The sequence below is a fragment of the Bufo gargarizans genome, chromosome 1 (genome assembly GCF_014858855.1).
Source record: "Bufo gargarizans isolate SCDJY-AF-19 chromosome 1, ASM1485885v1, whole genome shotgun sequence".
NCBI lineage: Eukaryota > Metazoa > Chordata > Amphibia > Anura > Bufonidae > Bufo > Bufo gargarizans.
The window spans coordinates 557,044,497-557,061,088 of NC_058080.1; positions in this window are offsets into that span (position 1 = coordinate 557,044,497).

The window sequence follows — 16,592 nt, forward strand, 5'->3', positions numbered from 1 at the left end:
GCGTCTGGAAAGAAAAAGAGAAAAGGATGATGACAATGTAATAGACACAGTACTGCCTGTGGATGCAGCCTGGATGCCACAGCTGGAGCGGGAGAAGGAGCGAACTCCTGCTGCAGTGGCTTGCTCCCATTTCTGTTTGCCAACTGGTTTAAGTGATGCCGCTTCATATGGTTTAAGATTTGTGGTGTGTACATTTGTGTTTGTCCACCAACATTTTATTTTGCTATTGCACAAGCAGAGATATACTTATGCAGAGGTAGAGGCAGCTGAGCTGGGCTTAGCCTCTGCCATTTTTTTGGGCCTAACTCAACCACTGCATCAGCTGCGTCACCAGAACCTGAAGCAGACGTGGCCCTGGCTGTTCTTTGGGAGGTATATGTCCTCTGCTTTATCGGCGCCGCCATCACCCTCCTCCTCTGATGTTGCCTTCTCCTCAGCACCCTAATCTGGCTCCCAGGTCCTGTCCAGCACACAATCGTCATAGGAGTCCTCACTCTCTCCTTTCGGGTGGTCAAGACTTGGACCCCCGCTGATGTGATAATGATAACCTATCTTGAGGATAAGTCAACATTATAATTTCCCGGATAACCCCTTTAAAGAACACTTTGTCAAAGGTGTCCAGCTAAATAAAACTGGGTTCACACACAGGTTTTGTGACAGCTTTTGGTGCATTTTTTGCCAACGTAGTAGTGGGCTTAAAAGGCACATTGGCTAAGTGATTATCACTTTTGGCCTTAAGCACAGGGTCTTGGGTTCAAGTTTGACCCAGGTAAAAATCTACAGGAAGCTTAAAAGTTATCTTTGGGTTTGTGTGGTTTCCTCTGAGCACTCCAATTACTTCTCACATTCCAAACTGGCAGTGTTAGGCTTAATGGCTTTCTATGAAATTTCTTTTAGTGTATATATATATTTGTCTGAGATAGTGAGATTACATTGTAAGCCCCACTGGGAAAACAAACATAAACTGAACTTCTCCTTTCCTTTGCATCAACTTTGTGCTTTTTATGCAATTTAAATAGAATAAAATTATCCCCAAATTCAAGTGTGCTAAGGTTGCAAATATTATACTCTGCTCACAGTTTCTGCTCATATTTATTTAATATCTTAACATGTAGACCTTAGAAACCAGGATAATAGGATACTATTACTAACATGGTGACAACTTTGAGATGCAAAACTTTTCTAACAGATGCCATTGACAGATGGTCTAGTTCACTTGCAGGAATAGTCATCAATAAACATCATCATGGAAGGTGATTTATGAATCTAAATATTATCTAGGTTCAGAAAACCATATGTCAACATTGTTTCTTCAGTTAAGATGGTACGCATTTTTTTTTAGATCAACTTCTATTCCAGTTAAAAAAAAGACACAAGATAAAACTATACTGTACGTGCAAACGGCAATCCATAAATGGTTAGCTAAAAATAGAAAAAAGAATTTTCATTCAATATTTGGTTAGTGATTTCCATCAGTGATTGTGAACTCATCTTAGATAATGGGGACATATCGCTAGGACCCACACCTTTTTCCAAAAAGCGGAACCTCGAAAGTGGTGGAGGGTGCACTGCGCATGTGCAGTTGCCCTCTATTCATTTCTATAGGGATATTGAAAATAACTGAGCACTGCCTTGGCTATTTCCGTCAGGTGAACGGGAGTGGCGGCCGGTCATGCGCGGTGAGCTACCATTCACTTCTATGGTGAGAGCTCTTGGTGGTGGCTGGACCGGAGTCCTCCAGCCACCACTTTGCCCGCTCTGTTCTTGATATAGGTGCAGGTTCTAGTGATATGCCCCCATTGTATCAAATGAGAATACCACTTTAAGGTCTTACTTTCAAAGTATCATAGCTGTTCCAACAGTAGTTAATTTATTTCCCATATCATCTGTAGTGCCGACATATTCTACAGGTTTGTGTAGAGAACAGCATAATATAGTATGTTTTCGGAGTGTGGGAGAAAAGTGAAGTACTAAGACAAAACCTGGTAGAAAAAAAGTAAAACATTACTCATGTCTGCAGTTCCCTAACCTCTGCTTTGATTCAAACCTGTGCAAGGGCTAGATGTGAGTATGCTTATGTTAATACATAAAGTATACTACAATTAGAAGCCTTTAAAATTCTTGCAAGTGAAATCAAGGCAAAACCTAATTCATTTTTTTATTTGATTTCCACATGTTCACCCCCCCTTCCTAAATCTCCTTCCCTCATATCTTTTAACATCCTTATTCTGAAACATTTATGTATTTTTCTGTTCTCACCGCTCCTGACATGCCTGTCTAATAGTGCCATGCATTCCCCATGTAATAACAATTCTGGAACATCAATTCTTAAGACTTTTTGATGTGCCATTCCTCTGTTATTTTTACTAGAAGTTATGAATAATTGCTGTTAGCCTTCAGTAATGGTACAGAGGGGAGGTAACCAGTTGGAGGGGTGTCCCTGCACAGTCTGAAAATGGCAGCACTGATTGAATGAGTCAGTCTGTGCAGGTACACCCCCCTCCCAACTGGTTACCTCCCCTTTGTACCCTTACTGAAGGCTAATAGGCTAATTAAAACAGGCATGTCAGGAGAGGTGAAAGGTACTCTTTAAACATTTTTTGGCTGTGATATACCCCTGCTCTACCTAGTGGACAGGGAAATACATTTTACTAATTCGTCTGTTACATTGTTGGGTGAAATTCACCAATTTTTGGCTGTGATATATGACAGACATGTCAGAAGTGGTAACTTTTTAATGTTACACAGCAATGTAACAGACAAATTAGTGAAATTTATTTTCCTGTCCGCTATGTAGAGCAGGGGTATATCACAGCCAAAAATTGGTGACAGCCACCCAGCAATGTAACAGACACATTTTTGAAAGTTATTTCCCTGTGCTATGAAGAGCAGGGGTATATCACAGCCAAATATGCAAATATGTCAACCCCTGAACTCAGAGATGGATTAACTATATAATTGTCCCTGGCACATATGCAGGTGCAGGTGTACTTCACAAAAAAATAGTTTTGTCGCCCACTGAACTAACGGACGGATTAAGTATTAAACTATTTATATTTAATTTACATTGCGCCCACCCAAAACAAAATCGCTGTAGGAAGGTCAGCCACAGATTGAACATACAGATAAATTCTCTTTCTGTGTCAGGGGTGTAAAAATGATGTATTGCACATGTGCCCTGGCTGTGCAATTGTCTACCTGGCCTATGTTGATGCAGGAACCTAACATCCGAACCACTTGTGAATGACTGGCTTGATAACCATGGAAATGTCACCCAACACGCAAACAGATGGATTTGCTGAATTTATTAGCCTGGCTGTCACATATGCAGTGCAGGCCACAGGGTTAGTTTAAAGACCAAACTGTGACTGTCACCCCACAATCCAACAGATGAATTTAGTGTATTTATTTGCCTGGCTGTCACATATGCAGCACAGGCCGCAAAGGTATTTTCTGGAAAAAATTTTATAAAAATTCACCAACAATGAAACTAATGGATTTAACTGATTTTATTTCACCAATACAAATACAGGGCAGGCCTCAAAGGTACTTTATGGCAAAAAAAAAGTTGTATTTACTGATTATCTTTCACTGCAAAAGGCAGCAAAATGTGCTTAAGAGCATTGCAAGTGCTCAGCAAACAAATGTTGATTTAAAATAACATAAAATATGTAAAAATTAAAATTATTAATCCTGATCTAGGAGGAGGAGGTCCATATGGATTAGGAGGTTGAGGAGGCGGTGGACGTGGCAGTGTAGGTGGAAGCGGTGGCGGAGGAGGGGGTAGCCAACCCAGGTATGTATATATATTTTTTGTTTTAAATTAGGGTACAACCCAAAACATTGGGAAATATAAAAAATAAACAATGAGAAAAAGTGCTGGAGTATAACAATGGCTGGGTGAGGCCGGTATACATGGCTATTCTGCACAAGGTACAAACAAGTCCTGTGGGATCTATACCTGATTCATTTTAATGAACATGAGCTTGTCCACATTGGCTGAGGACAGGCAGCTGGGCTTGTCTGTAATAATGCCACCTGCCGTGCTAAACACACGTTCAGACAATACACTGGCTGCAGGGCAGGCCAGCACTTCAAAGGCGTAAAGGGCAAGCTCAGGCCATGTGCCCAATTTGAAGACCCAGAAATTGAAGGAGGCAGACCCATCAGTCAGTACGTGTAGGCATGTGCACACATACTGCACCACCATGTTGATTAAATGCTGCCTCCTGCTAAGACGTTCCATATCAGCTGGTGGTGCTGGTTGTTGTGGCGTGCCGACAAAGCTTTTCCACATTTTGGCCATGCTAACCCTGTCTTCTGAGGTGCTGGCGGTGCCCCAGCTGTAATGGCGACCTCTTCCTCCTCCTCTGCCTTCACCTTGTGCTTCCACTGTGCCCCCGCTGTCAGGTGTAAATGCCATTAGCAGCGCGTCTACCAGTGTGCGCTTGTACTCATGCATCTTGTGATCACGCTCCAGTGACGTAATTAAGGATGGTACATTGCCCTTGTAACATGGATCCAGCAGTGTGGCCACCCAGTAATTAGCACAAGTTAGAATGTGGCCATTTCAGCGGTCATTGCGGAGACACTGCAACATGTAATCGCTCATGTGTATCAGACTGCCCAGAGGCAATGAAAAGCTGTCCTCTGTGGGAGGTGTATCGTCTGTGTCCTCTATATACCCCCAGCCACGCAACAGTGATGGCCATGAGCTGGTTTGGGTGCCACCGTGCTGTGAACACGGTTCCTCCTCCATCTCCTCATCCTCCACCTCGTCATCCTCCAGAACTGTGCTCTGGCTGGACAATTGTGTACCTGGCGTATGTTAGTGCAGGAACCCACCCTCAAAGTCACTTGTGAATGACTGGCCGGAAACCCTATGAAATGATCCCTCTTCCTGCTCCTCCTGTGCCACATCCTCTTCCGTCATCGCCCGAAGCGTTTTTTCAAGAAGGCATAGAAGTGGTATAGTAACGCTGAGAACGGCATCTTCGGCACTGGCCATGTTGGTGGAGTACTCGAAACAGCGTAACAAGGCACACAGGTCTCGCACCACCATTGGTGGTGAAGTGGTGCTGTTCCGCAGAGTGACTCACCAGTGCATGCTGCAGCTGAAACTCCACTATCGCCTGCTGCTGCTCGCACAGGCTGGCCAGCATGTGCAAGGTGGAGTTCCACCTTGTGGGCACGTCGCATATGAGGCAGTGAGCGGGAAGGCTGAGGTTATGCTCCAGCGCTGACAGGTGAGCAGCAGGGTGAGAAGGCCGAAAGCACGCACAGACGGCCCACACTTTCTGCCACAGCTCTCACATATATGGGTTAATTTTTCTGGAATTTCTGCACCACCAAATTCAGCACATGCGCCAGGCAAGGGATGTGCGTCAAACAGTCTACGCCTAGAGCTGATTTTGACCATTATCTCACACCACCAGGCCGGGCTTGAGGCTCACTAGCACCAACCACTGATTGGTCTGTTGTTCCATGCCCGTCCACAGCTCCTGCGCGGTGTTGGGTTTGTCGTCCAAACATATAAGTTTCAAAACTGCCTGCTGTCATTTACCCCTGGCTGTGCTAAAGTTTGTGGTGAAGGTATTACGCTGACCGGATGAGGAGGCGGTAGAGGCTGAGGATGCGGAGTAGGAGGAGGAAGCAGTTTAGCGCAATCCTCGGTGGTAAAAGGACATGCGCTAAACTGCTGTCCACCTCAGGCCCGGCCACCACTGCATTTAGCCAGTGTAATGTTAGGGAGATATAACGTCCCTGACCGTGCTTACTGGTTCACGTATCCGTAGTTAGGTGGACCTTGCCACAGATGGCATTGCCCAGTGCACACTTGATTTTGTCCCCCACTTGGTTGTGCAAGGAAGGGATGGCTCGCCTGGAAAAGTAGTGGAGGCTGGGCACAACGTAATGTAAGACAGCCACTGCCATCAGATTCTTAAAACTGTCTGTGTCCACCGGACGGAATGACAGCATTTCAAATGCCAGGAATTTTTAAATGCTGGCATTCAGTGCCAGAGAACGCGGGTGGGTAGGGGGGAACTTCCTCTTTCGCTCCAATGTTTGGGAGATAGACAGCTGAACGCTTCCATGGGACATTGTTGAGATGCTTGGTACCGAGGTGGTGGCGTTGCTGGCACATCCTCTGTTTGCGGGGTGGCAGGTACCATTGTCACTCCAGAGGGGGATGAAGAGGCCAAGACTGCAGCAGAAGAAGAAGCAGATGGAACCAGAGACCTTTCTTGTTTTTTGAGGTGTCTACTCCACTGCAGCTCGTGCTTTGCCTGGTCATGCAGGTTGTGCTCAGGTTTAAAACGTTTATGCCTTGCTTCAGGCTCTGATTCCACAGCGTGCAAACCACTCATGTCTTTTTGTCAGGACATCGTCTGAAGAACTGCCATGCCAGGGAACTCCTTGGAGCTGGCTTTGGTGTGCTTGGTTCCTTGGTGCGGTGGGCAGTAGCAGGCGCACTGTCTAGGGAACGGCCGCTCTGCTTTTGCACCCTACTCCCTCTTCTGCTGTGCTGGTGGCTCTGTGTGACCACCGCCTCTTCCTCCGAACTACACAGGTCACTCACATGACCTTGATTCCATGTGGGGTTGAGGACCTCATGCAGTGCAGGCAGCAAAGGTATATTATTGCCCAAAAAAAGTTCTTTTTCTCACACACAATGAAACAGATGGATTTAACTGTATTTCTTTAACTACCAGAAATGCAGCACAGGGCAAAAGTGTACTTTATTGCCCCTAAAAATGTTTTTTTGTTTTTTTTAACCCTAAATAAATCAGGTGGATTTAACTGTGATTATAATTCACTCTCACAAATGAAGCACAGGGGTTTTTAACATAAAAAATTGTGGATATGTTACCCCTACAATGGAACTGATGGATTTGCAGAATTTATGCGGCTGCCTGTCACATGTGCAGGCCTCAGAGGTACTTTACACCAAAAAATGGGAATTTGAAGCCCAAAAATGTAACAGCTGTATTTCATGGTTTTATTTGACTGACAGGAATGCAGCGTAGGCCACAAATGTACTTTATATCAACACACAAATTGAATTTTTCACCAAAAAATGTAACTGCAGTATTTGGTGGTTTTATTGGACTGGCAGAAATGCAGCACAGGGCAAAAAGGTACTTTATTGCCCCTCCAAAAAGTATTTTTTTAACCCCAAATGAAACAGATTGATTTAACTTTGATTATATTTCACTCTCACAAATGAAGCACAGGAGTTTTTAACATAAAAAATGGTGGATATGTCACCCCAAAAATGGAACAGATGGATTTGCTGAATTTATATGCCTGCCTGTCACATGTACAGGCCTCAGAGGTACTTTACACCCAAAAATATGAATTTGAAGCCCAAAAATGTAACAGCGGTATTTAATGGTTTTATTTGACTGACAGGAACGCAGCCTAGGTCGCAAATGTACTTTATAGAAACAAAAAATTGAATTTTTCACCAAAAAATGCAATTGCAGTATTTAGCGGCTTTATTGGACTGTCAGAAATGCAGCACAGAGCAAAAAGGTACTTTATTGCCTCTCCAAAAAAGTTTATTTTTTAACCCTAAATGAAACTGATGGATTTAACTGTGATTATATTTCACGCTCACAAATGAAGCACAGGGGTTTTTAACATAAAAAATTGTGAATATGTCACCCCTACAATGGAACAGATGGATTTGCTGAATTTATGTGCCTGCCTGTCACATATGCAGTGCAGGCCTCAGAGGTACTTTACAACACAAAATGTAAATATGTCACCACACAATGGAACAGATGGATTTAACTGATTATATTTCACTCTCAGAAATGCAGCACAGGGGTACTTTGCAGAAAAAAATGGGGATATGTGAACCCCTGGGTCCCTGAACTCACAGATGGTATTATTTTCCCTTCCCCTAGCACATACACAGTGCAGGAGCACTCTAAAATTGGGTATATGTCAGCCACTGAACTACAAGAACAGGATTAAATGTGTCCCTGGCACATATGCAGTGCTGGTGCACTGCTGTTGCATAAAATGGCCGCTGATGCCCACCTAACTAACAGACAGATTCAAACTTTTTCAGTCTCACTGGGCTCAGGGCAGGGTACAAAAATGTTGCATTGCACCCCCAAAACAAAAACAAAAAAGCTGTAGATCACTGACTTCACACCAAGTGCAGATATCAGAGTCTTTCCTAATCTCTCCCTCACAACAGCAGCATGCTATCCCTACAACTAGTAAGAGCAGAGTGACGTGTGGCGCTACGTGACTCCAGCTTATATAGAGGCTGGGTCACATGCTGAACTTGGCGAATCACAGCCATGCCATTAGTAGGCATGGCTGTGATGGCTTCTAAGGGCACACTAGTTAAACACTTGTTGATTGGGTGCCCTGCAGCCTTTTAAAAAGCACCATTAAATCGCCAAACACCGAACTCGAACCCAAACTTCTACAAAAAACCCTAAAGTTCGGTACGAACCAGAAATTTACAGTTCAGGTTATTTCAACCCTACCAATGCACTTTTCCGTAGACGGTGTCCCTTGCAGATAGTTAAATTGTCCGCGCTACATCTCCTGTTTAAAGTGTGAGCATCCCTAAAATATCAGTGACATCCAGTACACTTTTTCCATAGACGCTATGAACTGTGACATTACCTGTGGTACCTGTCCTGTATAACGTTTCCTCATCACAAATACCGTACATTTGTAAAATTTTCCAAATCCTACGCTACTGTACGTGCGACATACTTTCGAGCTAAAATGAAGAAGGCGAGCTGTAAGGGACAGGAAAGTGTCAGTGATGCTGATGGTGCACGCAGAGACCGTGGCTCTGGGTGCAGAGAAAGAGTGCCTGCTGCCAGAGCACAAGAAAAACAATCCAATCATCCATGATACCTAGCTTCATGTCTCAGTTCGCAGGACACCCCTCTTGAAGTCAGACCAGTCTTTGTAGCCAGGAGTCTGGTCAACACAATCCTCACCCTGATCCTCCTTCCTCCCACCATTTACAGTCTGGCCAAACAAGTGATCCCATACTTCGATATTCCGAGGACCTCTTTTCGTCGCCATTACTTGATTTGGCCCTCTCACCAAGCACGCTTGAAGAGGGACATGAGATCTTGTGCCCTGAATCCGAACCTCTTGACCATTCACAGTCACAAGAACATGACGGTGGGGAATGGCAATTAGTGTTTAATGAGGTGGATGATGATGAGACACAGTTGCCAATGAGTCAACCTGCAATTCCTGTCTCAAAAGGTTGATAAAGAGGATGAGACACGGTTGTCAACACTGAGGTTGTGGTTAGGTCAGCAAGGAGGATGATCAGCCTGAGGAAGTGGAAGAGGAGGTGGTGGACGATGAGGTCGCTGACCCAACCTGGGAAGGTGGAAAGCCGAGTGAGGACAGCAATACAGAGGGGGAGGGATCTGCAGCACCGCTACAGGCTGGAAGAGGCAGTGGGGTGGCAAAAAGAAGAAGGCGGGCCACACCACAAAGTCCCGCAACAGTTCCACTGAGCAACCCCTTGCGGAAATCTCCCTTGCAAAGGGGTAGATGTTCTGCAGTGTGGCGCATTTTTTAGGAAAGTGCGGACGACAAAAGAATAGTAGTTTGCAACCTGTGCCATACGAAAATGAGCCGGGGCGTGAACACTAGCAAGTTCACCGCCATCAGCATGATCCGCCACATGGCATTCAAGCACCGTAATAAGTGGGACGAATGCCTGGGTCCACAACCTGTGTCTGCAGATCACACCACTGCCTTCTCTTCCCCTTTGTTACGTGCTAGTCAATCCCCTGTCAAAGGCGCAGGCCCGGATGCATCCCGCCCTGCACCTGGACATTTGCAAGCACCATCAGCGACCACATCTACCTCCATGTTCCAGCGCAGCGTACAAATGTCTTTACCCAAGGCATTTGAACACAAGCACAAATACCCATCCACCCACCCTCAGGCCATAGCACTAAATGCCCAACTTTCAAAATTACTGGGCCTGGAAATGTTGCCATTTAGGCTTATGGACACTTAGGCCTTCCGCAGTTGGCGGCCATCCCTCATTACGCAGTCCCCAGCTGCCACTATTTTTCATGGTAGGCCCGCATTACACCAACATGTGTCCCGTAACATCACACGTGCCCTAACCAAAGCAGTTACTGGGAAGGTCCACTTAACCACGAACACATGGATAAGTGCATTCAGCCAGAGACACTAAATTTCCCTGACGGCATATTGGGTGAACGTTGTGGAGGCTGGGAGCGAGTCGTACCCTGGGATGGCACAAGTGCTACGGACTCTAAGTATACAGTCCACGGTGTGTAATCTGACATGTAGCTAAACCTTCTCTGTCTTGATAAGAAGAGAAAACTGTACTGCTTTAACTTTCTCTTTATTGATAGTAGATTGACAGGAAAGGTGAAACTACAGACCAAAACAGTAGTATTTTAAAACATAAATATCCATGGTACATGGCATTAGACACAGAATAATCTGCTATACATACAGTACATGAGTTATCAGATACAAGAAACATGTAAAAAACTACAGTAAATGTCACATAAATAGTGTCCTTACCGACTATGCTTGAAAACAGGCTGAGTAACAGATGATGGGGCAGGAAACCAGTGAGAGAGTGTGGATCCTGAGACACAAGATGGTTGCTGCTTGCAATATACCAGCACAAGACTAGAAAGAACCAGGAACTACCCACAATGACCTGGGACATAATGCATAAAACATAATGCATAGGAAAAACAGGCTGGATGAGATACATGAACTCATTAGTAGACGGTGATGTTACCATACAATATAATGCAAATGCATTACAACATAGTTAAATGCAATGTCAAACTGATAAACACACATAAACAACTGGATCTGCATCTGGGGACAGAACACTCACCGCTTGATGTCAGCCGACGTCAATATTGTATTTGTTGTGTGCAAACAGTAGAACGAGTTCACCTACTGGTCTGAGGAACAATTTGGTCTCTCCCTGTCTCCGTATTTTCAATTCTGCTTTGCGTATAATTCCATCCTAACTTGGGAATGTCTTAGTCACAAGACCTAACGGCCACTCGTTTCTTCGTGACTGGCAGTTTTTCATTAGGACTACATCGCCAGCCTCAAGGTTAGGCTTGCTGGTTTGCCACTTTCTCCTTGGTTGCAGAGTGGGAATGTATTGCTATTTCCACGTCCCAGTTTGAGAGACTCTACTTTTCTCTATCGATTCCTGTAAAGATCTTTGGACTTAAATTCTCCAGGTGGAGCACACATTTTTCAGTCTTTTGGGTAAGCAGTGTGGCGGGTGTGAGAACTGTTGGGTCATCAGGTCTATACAAAAAGGTAGGGCCTGTAAACCAATTTGTGTCCTTGAGACGGTTAGCGGCAACAGATCTAGTTGCTTGGTCTGCAGGGCTGAGATGCATAGGTACATATTTCCATTGTTCAGGAGAGGTAGATCTTCTGATCCTTAGAACTCTATTGTTGACGTAGACATAGAAGCGTTTAGCTTCATTACAGCTATATCCTAGTACTATCTTGCTATCAATATAGAACTCAGAGTCTTTAATCTCCAGGTCAATCTCTGTAGCGATAAGTTTGGCTATCTCCACTGCTAACACTGCAGCACATAGTTCCAAGTGTAGTATTGTGTGTTCCTGGAGTGGCATTAGTTTTGCTTTACTCATGACGAACCCTACATGGCATTGTCCACGGGTGTCTACAATTTTCAAGTAAGCTACAGCTGCAATTTCTTTGACTGAAGCATTGCAAAAAAAACACAACGTTTTTGTGTCTCAACCTTGGTAGTTGTTACAGAAACATATGGACGAGCTATCTGAAGATCAGATAAGGCTGTAGAGGAATTCTTCCAGACCATCCACATGGTTCTTTCCTTCATGGGAAGGAGAGTGCCCCAGTTCAACCCTTCTCTGATGAAGTCTCTTAACATAGCTTTACCTTCGATGAGTATAAGAGCTGCAAATCACAGTGGGTCATATAAACTACTTATGGCCAACAATACTCCTCTGCGGGTAAAGGGTTTTTCTTCTCTGCTAACCTGGAAAGTGAAAGTATCAGCTTTTATGTCCCATAGTAGGCCAAGGCTCTGTTGCATCGGAAGTGAGTCACAGCCTAGATCTAAATCCTTTAAGTCTTCTGAATGGTCCTGAGAAGGAAAGGGTTCCATCAATTTCTGGCTGTTAGAAGCAATCTTGTGTAGCCTCAGGTTAGACAGAGAGAGCATCTCCTGGGTTCTCTTAAGAAGACTGATTGCAGTCTCATCTGAGGGCATTGATTTCAGACAGTCATCCACATAGAAGTCCTTCTCTAAAAAGAGTCTGACATCCGCTCCGTACTTTTATTCTATTTTCTAAGCTGCACGTCTTTATCCATAGATGGTGACTGCAGGAGAAGGACTATTGCCAAAGATGTGAACTTTCATACGATACTCTGTAACATCTTTAGAGGGATTGTTGTCCTTGAACCAAAGGAATCTCAAGAAATTTCTATGTTCCTTCTTAACTAGGAAGCAATGGAACATCTGTTGGATATCAGCCATGAATGCAATAGAGTCTCTGCAAAAACGGAGAAGCAATCCTATGAGCTTGTTGCTTAGATCCTGGCCTGATAGCAAAACGTTGTTCAATAATACGCCTTCATACTTGGCGCTTGAGTCAAACACCACTCTGATCTGACCTGGCTTCTATGGGTGATACACCCCAAACATGGGCAGTTACCAGCGCTTTTCTGAGTCTCGAAGTACAGGTGCTAGCTCTGTTATGACCGTTCTGGAATATCTTTTCCATGAAGATAAAGAAGTGATCTCTCATCTCAGGTTTGCTTCGTAGGTTTGCCTGAGAGATACAAATCATTTGAAAACTTGCTCTCTATGGTTGGGTAAGCATTGTCTTTGAGGCTTAAAGGGTAGAGGTGCAACCCAGCTCTTGTTTCATCTTGCACCATTCCAAGCTCCATTATATCTAGGAACAGCCTATCTTCGAATGACATTGCCATACTATTGTCCTCTTTAGTCTTGCGGAAGACTGTGGATCCCAGGTGGTTTTGCCAACCCAGATGAAGTCATCGTAGGCAGGACCTGCAAGGGCACCTGATGATGAAGTGCTTTGAGGCAGTTCCTTAATGAAGAAGTGATTTTCGCATGGTTGGAGAAGAGATGGGCGTCCATTCTCTACTGGTAAGCATGCTGTTGACAGTTGTTGGTTTGTGTACACCTTCTAAACAGACTTCTACAATTACCCATCCTAGGTCAAGTCTCTGGGTGTATGGAGCGTTGTGAGGTCCATTGATCTGCTGTCTAACCTTGTGGACCTGTAGGATATCCCTTCCGAGGAGTAAGACTATGTGAGCTTCAGGATCAAAGTTCGGGATCAGGTGTCTTATACGCTTCAGGTGAGGCTGATGCACTGCTATTCAGGCGTGGGTATCTCGGACCTATTGTCAGGAATCTGGTTACATTCAAGTATAGTTGGTAAAGGCAGACGCACTTGACCATCGCTGGACTCAACTATGTAGCCGCTTGCCCTCCTTCCGGCTGTTACCACAGTACCAGCACAAGTTCTTAGAGAGTAGGGGGCACCCGGTCCTCTGATGTCAAAGCTATCAAAGAAGGCAGACTTCGCTAACGACTTGTTACTTTGATAGTCTAGAGTTGCATACACTATTATGGCTTTGCCTCGGTCGTCTGCTGTGTAAACCTTCACTAGGGAGATTTTAGAGCAGGATCTGCCTCCTTTGAGGTCTCTACAAACCTCTGTACATTTAGAAATAACTGATAAAGTGTCAGTATTTGTGTCCTTTTGCTCCCCGCTATGCTGTAACATTCAGCAGACTTTGCACTAACCTCACATTCCCTGGCAAAGTGCGAAGTTGAAGAGCAGCATTTAAAACAGATGTTGTTCTCCTTCAATAAGGTCTTGCGGTCTTCCAATGACTTTTCCCTGAAGGGTCTGCCCTTGAGTAGAAAATACAGTTTCCTGTGTAAGGGACACTGTCTGCTCGGGTCCTTGGGTTCGTCTCCTCCTTGATAGGAGCTGAACTCTTTATTAACTGAACCTGTGGAAGAAACTTTAATTTTGTGGACCTCCACCGTTGCCCTACAAGGTTTACTGACTGAGGTGGTGCACATGACATCATGAAATCAAAGCTAGGATCATTTCTGTTTTTTGCTTGTTCAGAGACAAAATCTACAAACACATTAAATGGAGGAAATGGTACATTGTAAGTCTGTTTATACCGAGAACCATACATGACTCACTTTTCTTGCAGGTTGTATGGGAGCTTCTGAACTATAGGATTCACACCTCTAGTGTCAAGGAATGTCAATCCCACCAGATCCCCTTCTGACTTTGCTACACTCAGCTCCATTAATAAGTTACTTAACTCTCTAAGCATTGAATAGCCTTTGTTCGCTATTTTAGGAAAGTCCTCAATTCTCTTAAATAGGGCGCTTTCTATGACCTATGCTGTGCCATAAACCTCATCAAGTCTCTCCCAGATGCTTTTTAGACCAACGTCTGGATAATTTACATTGATGTCTCTAATAGAGTTGAGTGAACCCGAACTGTAAAGTTCGGGTTCGTACCGAACTTTAGGTTTTTCGGCACCCGGACCCGAACATTTACGTAAAAGTTCGGGTTTGGCGATTTCTTGGCGCTTTTTGAAAGGCTGCACAGCAGCCAATCAACAAGCGTCATACTAATTGCCCCAAAAGGCCATCACAGCCATGCCTACTATTGGCATGGCTGTGATTGGCCAAGTGCAGCATGTGACCCAGCCTCTATTTAAGCTGGAGTCACGTAGCGCCGCCCGTCAATCTGCTCGGATTAGTGTAGGGAGAGGCTGCAGCTGCTGTGAGGGAGAGATCAGGGAGAAATCTCATGAAGAACTGCTTTTTTACTCAGCGATCTTCAGCAAATGTGTTTTGTGGGTGCAGTGCACAATTTTCTTAAGCCTGCCCTGAGCCAACTACTGCTGAAAACGAACTTTTTTTTTACTTCAGTTTGTCAATATCAATACATAATCGTTAGCCATTTTATGCAACGATAGTGCACCAGCAGAGGATATCTACATGTCTGCAAGTCCAGAAATACAGCTTTTTGCTTACTGGGGTTAAACAAAAACACCTTTTTTTCATATAGTGCACATCTAGGATTAGACGTGCATAAGCGAGTGTCACATTTAGGCCAGAAATACAGCTTTTTGCTTACTGGGGGGAAAAAAAACCCTCTGATATACTGCACATCTGGGATTAGACATGCATAAATGACTGTTAAATGTAGGCCACAAATATGGCTTTCTATTACTGGGGCATACTGGGGTGAAAAACCCCCCATCTTTTTCATATAGTGCACATCTAGGATTAGACATGCATAAGTGAGTGTCAAATTTAGGCCAGAAATACAGCTTTTTGCTTACTGTGGTGAAAAAAAACAAAAACATCTGTTTCATATAGTGCATATCTAGGATTAGACGTGCATAAGTGAGTGTCAAATTTAGGCCAGAAATACAGCTTTTTGATACTGGGGTGAAAAAACACTCTGATATACTGCAAATTTGGGATTAGACATGCATAAGTGACTGTGAAATTTAGGCCACAAATAGGGCTTTCTCAAACTGGGGCATACTGAAGTGAAGAAAAAAAAAACACCTCTGTTTCATAAAGTGCATATCTAGGATTACACATGCATGAGTGAGTGTCACATTTAGACCAGAAATACAGCTTTGTGCTTACTGGCGTGGAAAAACCCTCTGATATACTGTACATCTGGGATTGGACATGCATAAGTGACTGTGAAATTTAGGCCACAAATACGGCTTTCTCATACTGGGGCATACTGGGATAAAAAAAAAACATCTGTTTCATATAGTGCACATCTAGGATTAGATATGCATGAGCGAGTGTCACATTTAGGCCAGAAATACAGATTTTTGCTTACTGTGGTGAAAAAAAAAATCATCTGTTTCATATACTGCACATCTGGGATTAGACATGCATAAGTGACAGTCACATTTAGGCCAGAAATATGGCTTTGTGCTTACTGGGGTGAAAAAAACCTCTGATATATGCAGCACGCCAGACCTGCAGGGTATAGCGACAGTGAGGTCACGGTATGGGCAATCGAGGGTTACTCACTTTTTGGAGGACCCTGGGCAGGCATGCGACAGTGAAGGAGAGGCAGACACTAGTTCCTCTAGGGCACACTCTGGATGTAGAGACCTGGCCTGATGGTATGTGAGGTGCCCTGGATGTTGCAGGTGTTTTAAGTGCCTGAGGCAAGGTCCCTTTAAGGATTGTGACGCCAGTGCCTGTAACGGTGGCACACCGATTTATAAGAGTAGTAATTGAGGTACACAGATTGTATGGTGAACCAAACGTTGCTTCACTTGGAAAACAGAACAACTTTGTACAGACAATTACAGTGGTTAATGATGATGCAGTCCCTTGAACAATACTTCACAAGCAGGTTTCCTTTCAATAATGGCAGGTATTAATCATGCAAGATACTTGGAGGGCAAACAGTTAATGCTTTGCAGTACGATGCTGCTCTATCCCCTCAGCTATTCTAGCTGGCTGG